At 29.3% G+C, this 19,110-nt stretch overlaps 1 protein-coding gene across 1 annotated transcript in view; it reads left to right on the forward strand.

The window, feature by feature from the left end:
• The first annotated feature begins 6,792 nt into the window (after window positions 1–6,792).
• Window positions 6,793–19,110, forward strand: part of LOC118072452 (protein artichoke-like) — a 34,672-nt gene continuing 22,354 nt past the window's right edge. The window contains exons 1-2 of the mRNA XM_035092340.1: window positions 6,793–7,020; window positions 8,008–8,527. The gene's annotated coding sequence lies outside the window, so the exon portion shown is untranslated. The remainder of the gene's footprint in view (window positions 7,021–8,007; window positions 8,528–19,110) is intronic.

The following is a 19,110-nucleotide window of genomic DNA, read 5'->3' on the forward strand; positions in this document are numbered from 1 at the left end:
TTTGGAAGAATCAATATTTCTTGATTATTTATAAACCGGCTTTTCACCAGCTTAATTGAATCAATTATTTATACACGATAGCCTAGACCCAGTGTAACTTCACGTAATGTCTAATTAACTACAACATAAAGTTACTTTCTTAATTAAATAATCAACATTTCATGCTTAAATAAGAACGTATTTTAAATTGAGATAAAAAATTGTTAATAAATTAAGAAGGGTAAGGCAGTTAAGATCTTAACTTTGTAAATGATGAAATCGATTTTTAAATTATTCATTAATGTTTTTAGTTGTCATTTAATTATTAATTAATTAACAATTACCTAATAATGTTGTACTGTTTTAAGAACACTAAAAAACTTTGAAAAAAAAAAAAAGAATTTTAAAAAAATCAAGAGGAGTTGAAGCATTTTAAAATAATACAATCTAAAAAGTTTTATATTATTCTCACGTTTCAGAAAAAATATGTGATCAAAAAATGCATTGAAAAAAAATCCAAAAATTCCGACACATTGACAAGTATCTCTCACATTTTAAACAGGAATCGACAATACTTGAGTACAAAATTACGGAAAACTCACACCAAAAAATAACCAAGGAATATTTCTATTTATCATCATATAAATAATCACTCTATCATCATACCTGTAAATTATCATTCCCACTAAAAAGTGCAAACTGACTCATTCTCTCTCATTTTCTAAAGTGTCTACACTTTTTACATTATTTAAACAACGTTATCTCATGTCCTGGATTTATCTATCAAATTTTAAAAGTTGCTTGAAAATTCAACAACTTATTTATCACCGACAGTCAGTAAAAATAAAGTATTTTATCAATTTGTTGGTGGTAAAAATAATGAACTTAGTTTAAAATAAGTACAAATCTAAAAAAATCGTACTCACTCTGTTTTACCGGGTCACTACGTGGGATAAATTTCCACGAATTGCTAGCATCCTTCCGTAGTTGAGCATTGAATCTTTTAGTGTATGCACTGTAGAGTAGATAAAATTGCTTCAACCATTTCCGTCTTTTGCGTCGACTGCTACTAGCGAATAATAATTTCTCGTCTTTTATCTTTGTCTTACGAGGTGACTTGTCGCCTCAGTCGCACCTTCATTACATAGTCTTTGACATCTCGCTTTATTTCAAATCAGATTTATGAGTAAAATTCCAATTTGATAGAAAAATTTTCTCTCATCATTTTTTTATATCTAAAAGACTTTTTGAATCTGCGTGGAGATTGATAAAAAAAAATGTCAACACTTTGATGTTTGAAAAAAATAATGAGTAAAAAATGATTCTTTTCAATTATTTACATTCTAGCAGCGGATGCTTTTGCTAAAAACTAGTCTATTTTTGGAATAAAGTTTTAAGAAACGATCGTTTTAAAAAATCTGCTTAGACACGCAACTAAGAAACGAGAAAGCCATTAAAAAGAAACTAGGTGCCATCATGATTATAGCAGTAAAGAAATGTCTGGTAAGTTTCCAATTGGCTTCCATATTGTGCTATAAATGTCACAATCTATGGATATTTTTTCAAAGTTAAACATTTGCTAAACATTTTTATTTCGTTACGCTGCAATTCTTCATCCAACTACACTAATTCATACTTTTTCTAACAGTTAAAGTTTACGTGTAGAAAATCAACATTACATTACATTTAATAATAAAGACGGAAAACAAATGAATAATAACATCAAACTTTGTCAAGTAGAAAAACTAAAATTTTATATTTATCCCTGCTTCGTTTTTATTCTGAATTTTGTTACATATAAATCTCAGACTGTGTTTTATGAGAAATGAAAAACACTGCTTCTCTACTGCTGCACTTTTTAGACATAGAAGAAAAAAAAGTAGATACAGAATATTTATGAAAAAGAAATGATTTCAAGATAAAGCTTTTTCTTTTATTTATAAATTTTTTTTTTTTAACTAGACAGATATTTTTAATGAATGAAACAAATTTTTTCCTTATTCAAATGACAGTTGCTGCAATGCAGCAGCATCTATAGATTTGATCTTTGACCAAATTATTTGGCTGTTTGATAAAAGAGAGCTAAAGTTAAACTCTTTGGAACATCGAACTCGTCCAATGGTCTATAGAATATAGCAGTCAAAAGCTTCTTTATGCCATTTGGGAACCGACATTTCAAACCAATGGATATACTAAACAAACATACTCAATATAAATCACTGTATCGACTGTAATTACACGTTTGAAGAATTGAATAATTAACAAACATTCATCGAAAGATCAATTCAACGTCAATTTAGCTATTTATTGGATTCCCTAAATATACCATATCATGATTGTTTTAATTATAAAGATCATCAAAACGTTATTAATTTATTCAAATATAACTATTCATTGATCATCAATAAATCCTTAAAAATAACTACACTGTAAATCTTAAATTTAGAAATGTTTTATTTTAGGGCATTAAAGTGTTTTACAATGACGTTATCTATTTGATTAAAATTGTAATCACTTTTGAAACACTTTTAAGTGCATTGGAATAAAATACTACGATTTGAAGTGTGCACTTTATTTTTAAATTTAGAGAATGAAGATGAATGGAATGATTTTAGAGGTAGTTTAGAATTGAAATGTTTCGGATTCCCAATCGAACTTCAAGCATCAGTTGCTCAAAAGTAGCCCAACTGTTTTCGAGATGTCATCAAATTTTTATCCATTCATATCTTCTTGAATAGTTGAATAGATTCTGCTTAAAAATCACTTTCCATACGTCGAAAAATAACTTGAAACTGACTACATCATAAGTTGAATCGGCTGAAATGGATCTGAATAAATAAGAAAAAAACAATTCTTCTTAAGTTAGAAACCGTTGTTTTTTTTGTTCATGTAACAATGGCTTTGAGTTGCAAAGTTTTGTTTTTCCAACTAGATATAGTTTCAATCATTGAACAAATATTGTCTGATATACTTTTCTGATAAAAAAGAATATTAAAACTCTTGGTTTATAATGATGCTATTGTTATTATTATTTTTATTATTATTCATTGTTAATAAACAACAGTAAGTAAAAATTTCAATTTTACAACTTTTAATTTTTTTCTTTTTATTGAAATTCTTGACCTCAAAAATCAGTCGAACGTAACCAACTTTGTTTGACAACATCTCTAACCGAGTAGACCGAATTGAATCTTGAAACGGTCAATCGATACATCTTGAGGTCACCAAGAATCAAGCAGATTATTTGATGAAATTTCCATGCAAGTAAGCACTAATAGTGACGGTAGAGTTTCAGTAAATAACAGAATATTCGTATTATTTACTAGTCATTTTTTTTTTATATTTTCTTTGCAACTTTTTTAAAGTGATTCGTCAATAATGAATTTCTAATTCTTCATATTTACCATTGAATTGATCATTTTGAATGAAATTAAAGAATTAATTTAATGTCACTTGTATTTAAACTTAATTGATTAAATGAACATTTTTTTTGTATAACGAAAATTTCATTGTCAATGAATCGAAAGTATTTGACATTAAAAATATTAATCTTTGCCACTGAGTGCCAAAAATAACAGTTATTCAACATGATAAAATAATTCAAATATCAATGATCCTACTCTGTTAATTAATTATTTGATTATTCTTTCTTTTATTTATTTAGCATCATTAAAATAATTCAGACTTGGAAAATTCATTAATAAGTTAAACGAGACTCAAGAAACCTCACAATCGACCGAGACCTCTAAATTACATCTCAAAATTAGTTGAACCTTTAACAGCAATGAACTGGCAAAGCTAGATTTTGAGCATTTCAGTTTGACGCCAAATTCAATATATTCAACAATATTTCATTCTCCAGCTACAGTTTTGTTGAGAAAATATCGATTCTGACTTCAGCCTCGACTAACCTAGTCAACTTAAATCGAAGGATTATCATGTAGCATCTCTAAGAGGAAATAGAGTTTTAAATTTTCTATCATTGACTACAGCAAAGTGAGTATTCTGATAAAACAGATACAAATTCGTTCCAATGAATAAACAAATTCAACAAGGATCCAATGGGTCTACCTTTCATCACGTTCAGTTCGCTAAAGCTAAAGTGAATGTACTGCAAATTTGACGTTTACAAAGCACCCGTTTGTCCTACACACACGTATTCCTACTTACGCATGAACGAACAAGATTGGCAAACGGAAACGTATGTATAACGTGTGACAACTCTGACCCTGGTCTTCCGTACAAGCTAAACTCAACATCCGTAGGGAAAAATTTTCATCGATAAACAACATTAAATATAACGACTGCTTACTCCAACTTCAATAAAAAAAAAAAAGTATCTCGAATCATTTTACTTATAGATTATTTCAATTGAATAAAAAATATCGTAATTTAAAGAAAGAATAGCTACAAGAGGAATCTCTCGATTCAAAGAGAACAATCATGAATAAATTACTGGTTCTTTACAATAGAGAATTGTATGCCTCTGCATAATATTCTATACTTTAGGAATATCATTAATGTATCTATCTATACTGATACATTTTTATTATTATTATTCGCGGAAATCAGCTGAAATTCGTTCAACCCTCAATCACGAAAAAGGTGAATTATAAATTGAAACAATATTTTTACTACACAAATGTCAAGATTATTATTAAAATGGAAGAATCACGAGGAAAGTAATGGTGAATGGTTTATTTAAAAGATTGAATAATTGTTAAATAATTAATATGTAAACTAAAAAAATTTTCTCAATGTTCAACATCAGCAGGAGGCATTTGTCTATTTATCTTATCATTAAAATTATCCGAAATCCATTTTTCTGTCCTTTCCGAATGATTTAACTTCCTCTAGATGAGCAATGGCTTTCCGGAAATTTATCTGATACTACCCAAGTGTGAATGGTGGAAAGCACGTTGAAATGAAAATTGAGTAAAAATAAGGAGTAATTTTACGAGATTTATTTGATATAATTTTTAATCTAAAGTGAATATTGGTGGTAAAGTACGAAATATGATAATAGGTGGTTGGAGTTGAGATTTAGCAAGACTGAAGCATCTAGTGAGTGGGAATATAAGCCCAAGGCGCAAAGGTAAAAGTGGTGAATCTTGAATACGAAATAGAGGAATTTGCCTCGAAGAAAGCAGCCACTCTATTTCTTAGAGAATATCGTATTATTTTGTAGACATTTTGAATCACTTTTAGAATACCAGTTATGGTATATTAACAAAAAATTTTACATTTTCATCCAGATGTGTCACGTTTATTTATAACGAATATGCATTTCATATTGGAGAAGATTTTTTAATATTACTGCATTTAATTATTATTTGTTTGTTTCACATTACTGTGTTCAAGAATTCAAACTATATTTTCAAAATGAATTTTACGGATATTTTATCCTATCAAATCTCAGTACGTGGATAAAAAACTGCCTCGTCTCTATGTTCTCTCGAATATTTTTGCTAACAAATTTTTTAAATTCTTTTATTTATAAATGTAAATTTTAATAGATTATAATGAATATTATCCAGTTTTTTTTATTATTTTCCTGCTATTTTTATGTCATAATGATTTTTTTTTTTAATTTTATTAAAGGAACTAGTTACCACCCTTCGTCATTATGAGATATGAAAAAATACTTCACCTCTTCTTCGAATATAAAAAAATTAAGGCTGCCTATTTTCAAACAAAATCATGAAACAGGTCAACTTTGACATTTCACTTCTCTGTGAAGGACGTGTGGGAAATTTTCATTTTTTAATGAATGCTATATTGAATCTTCTATTCTTTAAATACACACACACACAAACGACACACGACGTTGACACATTGCCCTTATCACAAATTAGGTCTACAAATTTTCAAACTGATCTCATTCTATTATTATAACCTTTTTTTTTTTAAAGAAAATTAAATAAACAACAAAATACTTTACTTGTTGAAATTCTTCAAAAAGAAATAAAATGATTAAATTTTCATGTTGATTTATTTAAAAGATAATTATAGTAAAGAGTAATAAAAAAAAAAAAATTTCAATCATTCAACTTTATTCTTCATCCTAGTTATGATTAAATATTTAAAGAATATCTTTCTTAAACCGATAAAATTAAACACAGCTAAAATAAATTTTATTACAAACTCCAAAGAAACTTGTCTTAATCTAAAATTTATTTCTCTGTTCTATTTATCAAATTTTAGCGTAGTTCGTAAATTTCTGTTTTTCCTCAAAAAAACGTCCATTAATCTCCAGACGTGGTACCTAAAGAGTTTAGAACTGAATATCTCACGATTGAAGCTTCGAGAATGATATGACAACGGATCCTAATTCTCATTTTAATTGGAAAAATATTCAATGATGCACAAAACCAAGGATCAAGATAATCTAAGGATTTTCGCGTCACCTTAGATTGAAAGTAAAATTAGAAATCTACGTCTCTTAAAGCTAAAGACAATGAGATTGTGACAACGAAGAGGGTGAGATAGAGCTTGGCAGATGGTAAAACGAACGAGAGTGAAAAGAACCAAAGAAGAAGGAATGGATAGATATAGAATGATAGACGAGAGCAAGTTCGAAGTTTCCAGTTGCAACGATGCGGAAAGAGCTAGGGGCGCGTGGACGAACTGAGTGGAACGGGATATAAGCAAGCCAAAAGCTGAATGTAGAACCAAAGCAACGGAAAGAGCGAGAAAGAGGGATGATCCTTTTGCCCACTTCACCCTTCTGCTCGCTTGCTGCTTCCTATCCCCAGTGATCGGACGCTCCCACATCTCTGCGCCACCGCACCAACGCGCAGTCCATCGGCGACTCTTGAATGGAAACGACGTACTTGTCGACATCACGTTCCAACTCAAACGAGGGAACGTGTTGAACCACGCGGATATCGTGTCCACCCATGTGTGATGGGCCCCAAAGTAACCATTAACTTTCGTAGTGTGTGACTAATCGCTTTATTACCAGTGTTACACTCGTTCTGACCAACTGTGTTTTACATTATCCAAAATGCCCTATGCTACTTTTATATCCAAAACCTCAGGGTACGTTCATTTGATTTTTCTCTTATTCTTCAGTTCTATCTCTACTCTGCCACAAGCTTTTCATCGTTTGTTCGTATTTTACATTCGAATTTTCACCATCATTTAATACCAAGAGAATTTAAGAGTTTTAAATTTTATTTTGCGCGAGCAAAAAAGTTCCCAACTGTACTTAATAGAAGGATATTAGTTTTTAATGAATATTTTTAAAATGCCAATGACCTGACTTATTTTATCCTGTACAAAATAGACGAAATATTTTTCAATTTAATCAGAAAAAAAATTTTTACTCTTTTTATGGTGCTTAGTAGAATATCATTAATGCAAATATTTTCATCAAATTGAATTCATATACAAAAAGTTGTGTATTAAAGGAAAAAAAAAAAAAATAATAATAAAACAAACAATATCTGAATAAATGACCACTACTTTTCTATTGTATTTTTTCGTTGTATAATAAACAATAGTCCTTGATCAATTTTATTTTTTGCAAATTTAATTGCTATGGAAAAATTGTCTGATTGTTGTAGAAAATTTTTGTAATATTTTTTCACAATTGTTTTGTTGAATAAAATAAACATTTTATTAATCAATAAACAAATGACTTCCTCTACAATATTGAGGTAAAGATTTCACGAATGTTTTTATTTAATTACTCTAAGCTTCGTAATACCACGATTAACTCATGAACACGTTAACAAGAAGAGGTTGATTTGTGGATTTGAAATGCTGATTTGCCACTTTGCTGATAAACTATTGCCTTTAATTAACAACGCTTTCATGTTTTTCCTTTCTTTTATCACTACAAGCTATTGCCGCTCTTAATTTGTCTTTGAACTGACAAAAAAAATTGCTATGTCAACACTTTTTTAAATTATTCCTTATCTTGATATAACTCTGATATTATTTCTCATTCTCTTCTTTTACCTCTTGAGCCATTTCATCTAAATAAAACTCATATAACTCTTTTTTTTTTTTTCCTTTTTACAGATGTTGCAATGATTCGTAAAAGTGTATGACCCTGGACATGTCGACAATGTTGGGACTTTATTGTCCAATCAAATTGGAGATTGGTCCTTCACTCCGAAATATGAGAATGACGAGCATAAAACGAAATGTGAAATAAAAATTGACACGCAGTCAGGTGGAGTGGGTTGACATCACTTGAGCATTATTGTTACGTTCCTAAAGACAGATGCTATTTCAATGATTGACATATTTGAAGACATCAATTGTCAATAAAAATCATTCAAGTCTTACTTGATGATTTTTTATCAGCCAATGAGATTGATAAAATCGTATCTAACGAAACATCCATAAAAATGCAAATAACTGAGTTAAAAAAAAAAACACTATGAAATAGTTGAGTGTTTGCATTTAGAAGATGTGTTTTGAAAATGTGTTGACCAAGTGTTTACGTGTAAAAGCGTGTTAAAACTCACGTGTTAGTTGGAGGATTATTATTAAGCTGTCATCCTTTTGCAGTCGACCTTTTCATGACTTCCAACAGGTAACTCTTTTTTTGTTTGTATTATTTGTTGATTGAAACAACGTCTTTGTGATTCTAAACATGTATGTATACACGTCAGGATAAAAGGTATATTTATAAAAATAAAAGATAGTGGAGAATGGTGGTATATAATAGATTAATACAGCATATTTGAAACACCAACATGCCTATATGATTAATTATCAGTGATATCGAGAATGACGATGGACAAATCATGAGCGGTAGCTATGCCGTTGATGAGACAGGGAATAGTGGTTGTGGCTTAGTATCGTGTTGTGACCACAATTACGATCAGCATGCAGTCGCCGGGTGTCATCTATAGGAGCTTAGCTTCAGGATTATGTAGAGCAAGTGACAAAATTCCACAATAGGGTCTCGAAGTTTCTAATTACAACAGACCACAAAAGACTACAAGTTAGAACCATATACTTGTAGTGGTAAAAACACCAACACTATTTGAAATAACATCAAATTTATTATATTTAATTATCAATTCTCGTCATTTATTAAAACGAAAGAAGAATACTTTCATTTTTCTGTAAAGTGTTTTTTACTCCATTCTTTTGATATTATATTACTATTTAACATCAGAAGTTGAAGCTTCATTTCGATTTTTATTCCAACTTGTAATGATAATGAGCGAAGCTTCATAGTTTTTTTTTTTAAATAAAGATAGTTTGTATTATTGCTTTTTAAAATGACTTCTCAGAACACTATTATTATTATTATCATAAAAAAGAAAGTTGTTTAAATATAAAATAATAAGTGTTTAATTGAATGACTTTACGTTTGACTTAAATAAAGTCCAAGTAATATAAAGTCAAAGCAATGGAAAATAAATTATTGATGAAGTTAGTTCATGTAGATGCATAATTTATTTTCGAAAGCTTGTTTGTTTGTACATGAAAAATACTTATCAGCTGAGAGTAAATTTATAAAAGATTGCTATTTTTAATCTTTGTTTAATCTTTGATTAATTTAACGAAACTTTTTTTGATTAATATTCTAATTTATTATTAATACTTTGTTGATATCTGATGATTAATTTATTAAAATATTTATTCTTTTAACCACTTTCCTCTATAATACAAAGTAATATGAAATTTTCCATCAATTTTCTAATCAAATTATTTTAAAGTGTTATAACCTACTAGACAAGTAATCAACACCACTTCATTACTTCAGCTCAATTACAAAATTTAATTGACATTTTATACGACGTTTTAACATGGTCTCATGTAATTATTTGAAAAATTCTTTATAAAGAAAATTCCTAAGATACTATCTTTAATGAGTGTGAAAAAAATTTGTCTTGTTGAATTATTTCTAATTTTTAATTCAATACCAAAAGATAAAGTTAATGAATTCATTAAAGTTGATCTAGAATATTTTTATCAATTATATAACTTTATTGTTCTATTTAAAAATGGAGTTGCTCCATTCTCCATTAATATTATTTAAATACTTAACAATACAATAACTGATTTTCAATTTATCCTGGACGGTAAACGGTCTAAAATATCGATCGTATGAACGTCATCAGAGAATATGGCATCTAATCTTGGAACTTCCATCGGTCTATCACGTACACAACATTTCACATTCGATTAACAATAGCCGGGTGTGGATAATATAGTTTTGATGTATGTTCGTAACACCTTGAAGCCCATCATCCATTATATTGTTCGTTATTCATCACCCTTTATACCCAGAGTATACCAAGTTTCTATGTAAAATGATGTTTCTCTTTTTCTCATGTGTACTAAAAGGATTTAGCGTTGATCTCAATTGTAAGAATTGTTGATCCAACTGGAGAAAATATTTTTGTTAAAACAACACACTTTTAACTTTTCCCTAATCTTGATGAATCGTGCATCTGGGAACGACACACAATTTTTCTAAAAATTTCCTCTAGCTCTCTTACGACAACTACTGCCATAAGAAATATAGCATGACGTGTGTTTTCTGCTGGACTATCTTGTGGAAGTCGATTGGCTTGAAGTAGTGTTGGAGTCACGCCAAGATGTTCCTGGATCCATGAACTTTGTATGACCTCATGCGGTCGTGATGTGTCTCTTTTCACATAGAAAGGAAAGAGCTTTCTCTCCTCATTTAAGAATCCTCGGTATGTTTTATAAGAATGAACAAAACTTATTCGGATGTATCTTATAAGAGATTCAAGTGTACTTTTTAAATTTGAAACTATCAGAGCATTTTCATGTCACGGTGTATCAACGAATTTAGAGTATTAAAGAGTACCTCTACAATCGCTCAAAGGGGTCTTTTTCAAAAGATATTACTGCGAATATTACGCTTCAAAGAATATTGATCCACTGTTAAAGATTCAAGGCTGACGTCATCGAATGCAATGGGGCAAAACGTGTCGTAAGCGTTTGCTTTACGCTCTATATACATAGATATGTATGTTCTTTTGTCTGTTTATATGCCATTCATTTGATAGATTTGATTACCATGTTAATTTATGCTTCTATCAAATTTTCAATAATACCACTTTTGCATATCTAATTTAACCGAGTTTATTACCATCCGATTGTTCAATTCATTACTGTTGTCTATTTAGTGAACATTACTACTGACTTTTTACCAACCTTTTTTTCCCTTTTTTCATTATTGACTATTTGAAGAGACTATTTTGTACATCTGCATTGGTATTATTTTTCATCAAGTACTTCTGATGTATGTATTTGAATTATTTCTTTTTTTTTTTGCAGAAAAATAAAGTGTATAAAGAATAAAAAATATATTTCTTTGTAAGTTAACTACCTTGAAAATATTTTCTCGTTAAAGTTTTTTTTTTTTTCTTGGTACTTTAATATCGTGTATGTTTTTTTGAAATAAGTATTTATGATGAAAGCTTTTTATTTAAAACACACATTTTTTAGGATTAACTAGAAATTTTTTGCGCAAATTTTTTTTATTTCAATGTCAGTTCAATTTTTATCAATCTTTCAAGTAAATTGATTTCTAATTTAAAACACAAAAAATTAGTGATTAACATTCTGTTGGAATTTATTGATAATTTTTCTTGAGAGAAATTATTGATTTAACGATTAAAATAAAAAATATGTAACATAAACTTTATTTATTATTAGCAAAGTTTGTGTATATATGTAAAAATTACTACATTGAATTGTGCAGCTATTGTGAGTATATAATGTTCAACGTGACAAAAGTTGCTGAAGCACGTGAGATAATTCATTTTGATGGTGCAGCAGAGTAAAGAAAAAAATAACAAGGGATAGAAAAAAGTAGGATAAAGTAAATAAATAAAGAGTATTTGGTGAGCATCGAGGGAAAAAAAAATTTTTATAAAAAAAAAAAAATCGAAGAGGGTATAATTCTTGGCAACACAGATTTCTAGTTCCCGCCCGAAGCCTGTAATCACGTCAGATAAATACTACTATCCCCGTGCTTGTAAATATTGGACCAGCGATAAATTTCGTTTGTGTGGATTTACGGCGCAGTGATTGAATGTGACGTGAAGAGAAAGGTGCTTTATCGTAATTCGTACTAGAAGGGTTAAATAGAAAGGAAAGGTTTTGAAGAGTGAATCAAACCTTTTAATAGCTTTGAGAGAATTTTAGCAAAAAAAAAAACAAATTCCCTTCAAAGGAATTAGAAAAGAGTTTTTACCTCTCTTATACTCTTTTTCAAGAAAAATTAATAGTAGTCTAATAAAAGAAAAAGGCTGCCTTTTCCAATTAGTTTCAGATAATCAATCAACATTTTTTCGTATAAAAAATTCAAATTCTTTTAGCTGTCATATTTATTTTAACGCCCAGAAATTCATTCACTAGTTAGATGCACAAAATAAGTAAATAAATAAATGCTATTTATCATTATTTATCTTGAGAAAAATAATTGACATATGAATTCTCCAAATCCTTTGAAAAATGTCGAAAGTTTCAGGCAACAACATCTTACGAGTAACATTCGCGCAATGATTTATCGTTAAAAATTATCTCAAAAAATCTTTAAAAATAGCGTGAAGTTTAAAACGATTTGGTATAAAATTTATAGTCAGCCATTGAAAAATTTCTGGCGACTAGACCGAGCGTTTGTTGAAATAAACTGCCGTTATCCCGAGAAAAAGTGACCCAGAAGGGGCCAAAACTTGCTACAGTTACGACGCCCCCGATCGCACATTCTGTCGTTAATGGAGCTACCACGGAAATTGGTTCCAAGTCTCCAAGCCTCGGATATCCACATTCTAGTGCGTTGTACGATCGCTACTGCATGTCTCATAGCAATAAAATGCGAATAAGTGCCTCTCGGTTTGTGGAATTTTTTTTCTTCTTTACACTACTGCTATTGTTGGCGGCATTCCTTTTTTATTTTAAGAAAAACTCGGGGAATTTGTTGGTTAATTGACTCACGCCTACTATGTCGACAAAGTTAATTAACCGACAAAAAGTTAATTAAATCCATTTTTTTCTCTCCTCTCATTTTTACGGGATCTATTTTTCGACTTATTTTTTACTGTATACGAAACCCCAATATCACGTTCCATATTATGTGCACTTAATGGCTTTCTTCTTTACTGAACTTGGTACTTAACTATAGGAGAATTTTTTAAACTCACTCTTTACACCAGTTACAAAGGGTAAACTGGGTTAAGAAGTTGAGTTACGGAAATGGTGAAGTTTAAGATAACTGCTGACAAAGAATGTGAATGCGTAGTCTACGTGCGAAGCATTTTATATGAAAATACTTCATTGATATGATAATCATCACTCTCAGGTATTTTCTGTTAATAATTTGGAATCAATACAAACTCAAAGTTACATCCATTTAAACTTCTACTTTGGAAACTAATCATTTCCCTTTTAGAGCGAGAAAAAAAAATTGATCAATAATTTTGTTTAATCGTTCAACATTTGAAATAAATCAAAGTATTATTAACAATAATACTTCAATAAATTCCAAGTAATAAAATTGAAATATTAATAACATTTTTTTATACCGGAATAATAATAATAATAAATGCAATTACTAATAATTAAAGATTCCATTCGATAATCAACATGCAATTGATATCTCTTTTCCATCATTCATCCGTAATAATTGTAAACAATAACATTACTTTAATTATAAACTATAAATAACTTTCATTTGCAACATAAAATCAAAAATGGATCTGGGTGCACTTTATGCTCTGACGACAAACTTTTCATTTATTAAAATCCGTATTTCTGTCATCTTTTAATTTTGTTAATTTATAACAAATTGAAATTCGTTGTAAATAATGTATAATTATCTAGAGTCATATGAAATAATTAGCACCAATATTGCATTGATATTGACGTCAGTTTCCAACAATATTAATCACTCAAAAAGCACTGGTTCCTAATAGGAAATTAAAAATCCCCCAAATGAAAAATGTGAGTATAAAATTTTTTATTACAATCAATTTAATTGAGATGATTCTCATCAACATCATAAAAACTTTGACCTTCATCATCATGAAAATAAACAATGAATTTTTTGCGAAGAAAAAGTAGTGGAGTGAAAGACGTAAAGAGCTTAGACTTATCTCGTGTGTATTATTTTCAATATAAATAGAAGAAATTTTGGTTAGTTAGAATAAGATATAAATAACCGACGCTTCCTTTCCAGTCGTATATCGTCAATCCCCTCTAACGCACACATCTATGGGGAAACAACATACGTATAGCCATTGGATTCTTTGAAACATTTCTATGAATATCTCAGAAGAGACAGACTTGAGGTCTTTAGAGGTTAGTGCACTCCAATGCCAATGTGGTTGTACGATAAAGCCAAAGGAATTGTCTAAAATGCCGTTGGAATTGGAATCGCCTTGAAGTTGATAATTGATTCTGCTCACGCAAACCCGACGCTACGATCCACAATTTTATTCACCCGACAGCTGCTAAATACACTCCCTCTGATTTCCTGGGACCTAAAACTAGTGTTTAGTGTCATTTATACACGTATATACTTTAACAAGGCTTTCGTAAAATTCTCCTGAAGTAACAACGTCATTCCTATCATTCTATTATCTCCTATAATTACTTTTATCTACTTTTAGAATATTTTTTTTTATATCCAACTACATTCGTTTCCCTATGTGTTACTTAAAAACATTATAATAATAAAAATTAAAATTTCCTACGTGAAAATTAAATTTAGTTTGATAAAAATTAATTATGTTGACGAAAAAAAAAAAAACATTTGTTTGTTTTTAATTAATTCATTAATTCTGTAGCCAGAGATGGATAAAAAGAATGACTAAAATTCTGCTTTAATTAATTTTATTGCTCAACATTTTTTCTCCTTTGGAAAGCAATTTTTATTCAAAGTTATATGTGTCCATAGAACGTTTTCACATGAAAAACTTTTTTTCAGTCCAATAAACAACTCTTGGATGAATTCATTTTTTTTTTCTCTGAGACTATACAAATTTTTTAAATATTAATTTTAAGTATTACATACAATTAACTATGTAATTTTTGATAATCATTTGAAAAAATTAAGTGATATTTGATGCTAAATAATGGATTTTCTTACCAAGTTAATGTTATAATTCTTAATTATTTTAAAATCTACATTTCTCTAAATGAATGTCTTAATAGTCAAATATTATAATTCTTACTTGGTAAGAGTAACTACAATACTTGAATAAACAGAGCTATTTTAATTACTATGATGCAGAGTATTTCATTATTTTGTTCCTTTCTGAAACACTATACGTTGTCAACTTCCTTGAGTCCAATTTAGTAACCCTACATTCATCATAGCAGTCTCTAGACTGAAATTTTTCGATTTTTGAATGACTGTCAAATATTCCATTAATTTGATAAGTCAATTTTACTTAAATTTAGAATCAGGAAGTTGTATGAGTCATCTAGATTCTAAATAGTGCAGGAAATGATTTTTAAATAGCATCACCAACATCATTATCAACCAATTTAATTTAAGTAAAATTAGAATGGTATTTTTTATCTTAATCCAAGCCTTTTTTTTCGATTTTATTTTTCTCGAATAAAATACCTACGTCAATAAACTAACAGCACTATAAATTTCAAGAGGAGTTAATTCAACCTCATGAAGTTATAGTCTTAATTTCCACCAAGACTCCTTTTTTTCCCCTAACACCTTTCAAGATGTTGATGAGGCTAATAATAATTTTTTAGCATAATCACAGAGTCTGAAAATCTATAAAAAAAAGTAAAGAGCGGGTAAATGCAAAATTGGAACGAAATTAACAAACATGTTGCCATGGCGATGGAAGATAATACATAAAGAAACGACCATACTCAATGAATTTTACCCCCATTCCCTTCATTCATTCTTCTTTGTACCTTGAAGAAAGAAGAGCCCTTTAACGAACTAAGACTCTTTGTTTTTTCTCGATCTTCTTCGTCTTCTAGTTCATCCTCTCCTTCCTGTGAAGAGCCATCTTCTTCTCGATCAAACGCAAGCCTTCCATTTATTTTCCCTGACTAGGCAATTTCTCAACAGCCAACAGCCTACTCATAACTCTTCATTGAGTCATTATTCATTACGCTTATCTAGTGAATGTATTTTTTTTTTTTTCAATTTTATCTTCAAGACTGATGTAGGACGTGTAGCCCTCATATAAAAGTTATCTAATAAAACAATAGGGTGGTGAAGAAGAGAGTAGGTGTAATTGGAGTTTAAGCTGGTCGATCAGAGTTCAAAAGTCTCTAATATGATGAAGGAAAGTACGACAAAGGGGAAGCCTTAATGCGTGACTACTTTACTCCATAAATGCCCCGACTGTTACCCATTACAGACTGTTATCACTCGTATCAAGCCATGCCAACCTCTTCCTTTCACGTAATAAACATTTATTTTAAATAATAGCTCTGTTTCCTTTTTTTTTGTTAATCACACTAATGTCACTTGGGAACTTGATTATACCAAGACTAGAATGCTGACATGGTGTTATCATGATTTTTAAAATCTTTATCAAGGTATTTTACTATGAGATGGATAGCAGTTCTCCAAGAAATGCTATCGCTTCTATAAAGAGAGTAATTAACAATCCTTCATCAGATATCGCGCCTTTCATTAAGTTACATTGCGATCAACTCGTTGAAACATAAGCCCTCATTGTTCAGTAACTTTGCGCTGATCATACAGCATCATTATATAGTTTAGCAGCAAAAACTCTTCAAGTATCACTGCTAGAGATTTAATGATGAGTCTTTGCTGCTGCTGTGTATTTGATCAGAGATTGAACTGCTCGTGCAGTCTACAAACCTACTTGACGATTGTGATAAAAATTTATAGTTAAGCAAATCGTTAATATTTATGTCTTCATGCAATAAAAAAAAAATATGAATGTTTAATAAAATATATTTTTCTCTCTATTCAAATATAAACTCACATGCTGCTTTGTGAGTTATTCAAAAAAAAGGTAATTAATTCAAACTTTTCATTTATATAAAAAAAAATTATTTCTATCCAAATAGAAAATTTTTTATTTTAAATAGAATTTTAAAATAGTTACTAAAAAGTTATTCAATACGGTACAATTTTTTGAAGCAATGATTTTTTTTTTTAATATTATCAAATCAATGTACTAGTTGACAAAGAAGCAGTCACATTGAATGAATAAATTTTTGTCCGAAATATTGATGTATTTTCTAAAGAAAATTATGAAATGAAATATCTCAATTAAAATTCTAAAATAATTTAAAAACTGTATTTAATTTTTATTTTTACTAGAGGCCTTTAGGCGATTGCCAGTTGCATATTCTAGGTTTCAGATATTACATTGAAATAATAATGATAATAATATGATTTTAATATTCAACATATAATTCAACACTTTGAATATTTTCAACAAGTTGAATTATAAATAAAATAATGCCCTTTTTTTCAGTGAAAAAATTCATATATAATGTAATTCAATGAAGTCAATGAAGAATATATTGAATTTTAAAACATATATGTGATAAAAAAAATATTACTTCTCATATTACTCGGTGGTCATGTTTTTAATAAAAAAAATAAATAAAATGAGAAGTTATAAATATTTTTATAAATCATAACTTCAATTGACCACACATAAACTGTATGAAGCAATACTAAAATCATATATATTTTATTAAACTACATTTTTAAAAAAAAACTTTATTCTCAATTTAATTCAGTTGATTTCCAACTCTAGAAAATAAATAATCCAAAACGACTGATTACTTCATTTCATTAGAAATTTCCAATAATCGGGGTGATCTGTGCTATGAGAAATGATACAGTAACTTGAATCCGCTTAACATATACAAGCCGTTAATTAATTTCTAGAGATTACGACACTTATATATGTACATCTATACACGTATTTAATTAAGCGTTTATTTGTCACTATTTGCAAGTATAAAATGTTCACACTTGAACAAAGTTAAGCTTCGTGAGAAACCAGTGCTAAGAATACTTGAGGGATTTTTGCTTCTCGTTAGGTGGATTAAAAAACTTTAGACAAGTTTAAAGATCCACCGTTCAATATAGTAGTTGTGAACTTTAAAAATTCTGGTATAGAGTATCATAAAAATAAACTGAGTCTCGTAGATGTTATCATTTTAACAAATTGCATTTACCTATAGATTGTTTTTTTTTTTCACTTTAGTACATTCCAATCCCACATAGTTTTATTAGGTGAATTGTTATTTTATGTCACGTTATAAAAAAAAAGAGAAAAATATTTTTTACAACCAATTATTTAAATTGAATATTCATATCAACATTTTTTTTCTATTAAAAATTCCTGATCGATTAAAACATAACATTGGTTATTGATTTATTTATTAAAATAATTTATCGAGTATTAGAAGTACTTCACCACGAAATATGATATTTAATTCAATTAATTATCCATTATTATTCATTTTCGCTTTACCCTCGTAATAACAAATAGAGATACGAAAAAATAATTCATCCGTCAAAGTCAGTATAGAATTGTTTTGGACAATAATTTAAAAAAATGATCAACGAGAGTTACAAAAAATCCATTAGAATGATAAAAAGTGCTTTTAAAATTAAAATCATTTATAATAGCATCAGTAGAAGCATCTTATAAAATGAATCCGCCATATTGTGACAAAGTTTCCTGAATATCTAACTAAAGTTTGCACGAATCCTGACGATTTATTGATGCAGAATATCGATTAGTTGAAAATCACGTTCTCTAGTTTGCTTGACACTTGTCTTTTCCCTTAGCAAACATTCGTAATTTATTTAGCAACACTTCAAAGTATTTGCTTGGAAAACACATAACATACTTTGTCATTGATTAAGGGCTATCGATGTCATCATCATGATGTTGATGGATATTGTCATGACACCCTTGACTGAACAGGATATTGACGAACCCCATTGTGTCCAAGTTCACTGAATTAATTAACTCATCGGAAATAGAGGTAACACGCGAGAGAAGAGAAATGTCACAAACTGTAGAGAAGCTGCACAGACAGTTAGATGAGGTCTTGGTCGCTCTCGTGTCTACGGATAGATTGTGGCAATCTGTGCACTTGTCACAACCACACGAGACACTAACTATGACGTCTCAAATCAAA

The sequence above is a fragment of the Chelonus insularis genome, unplaced genomic scaffold (assembly GCF_013357705.1).
Source record: "Chelonus insularis isolate UGA/USDA-ARS -01 unplaced genomic scaffold, ASM1335770v1 contig_93_pilon, whole genome shotgun sequence".
NCBI lineage: Eukaryota > Metazoa > Arthropoda > Insecta > Hymenoptera > Braconidae > Chelonus > Chelonus insularis.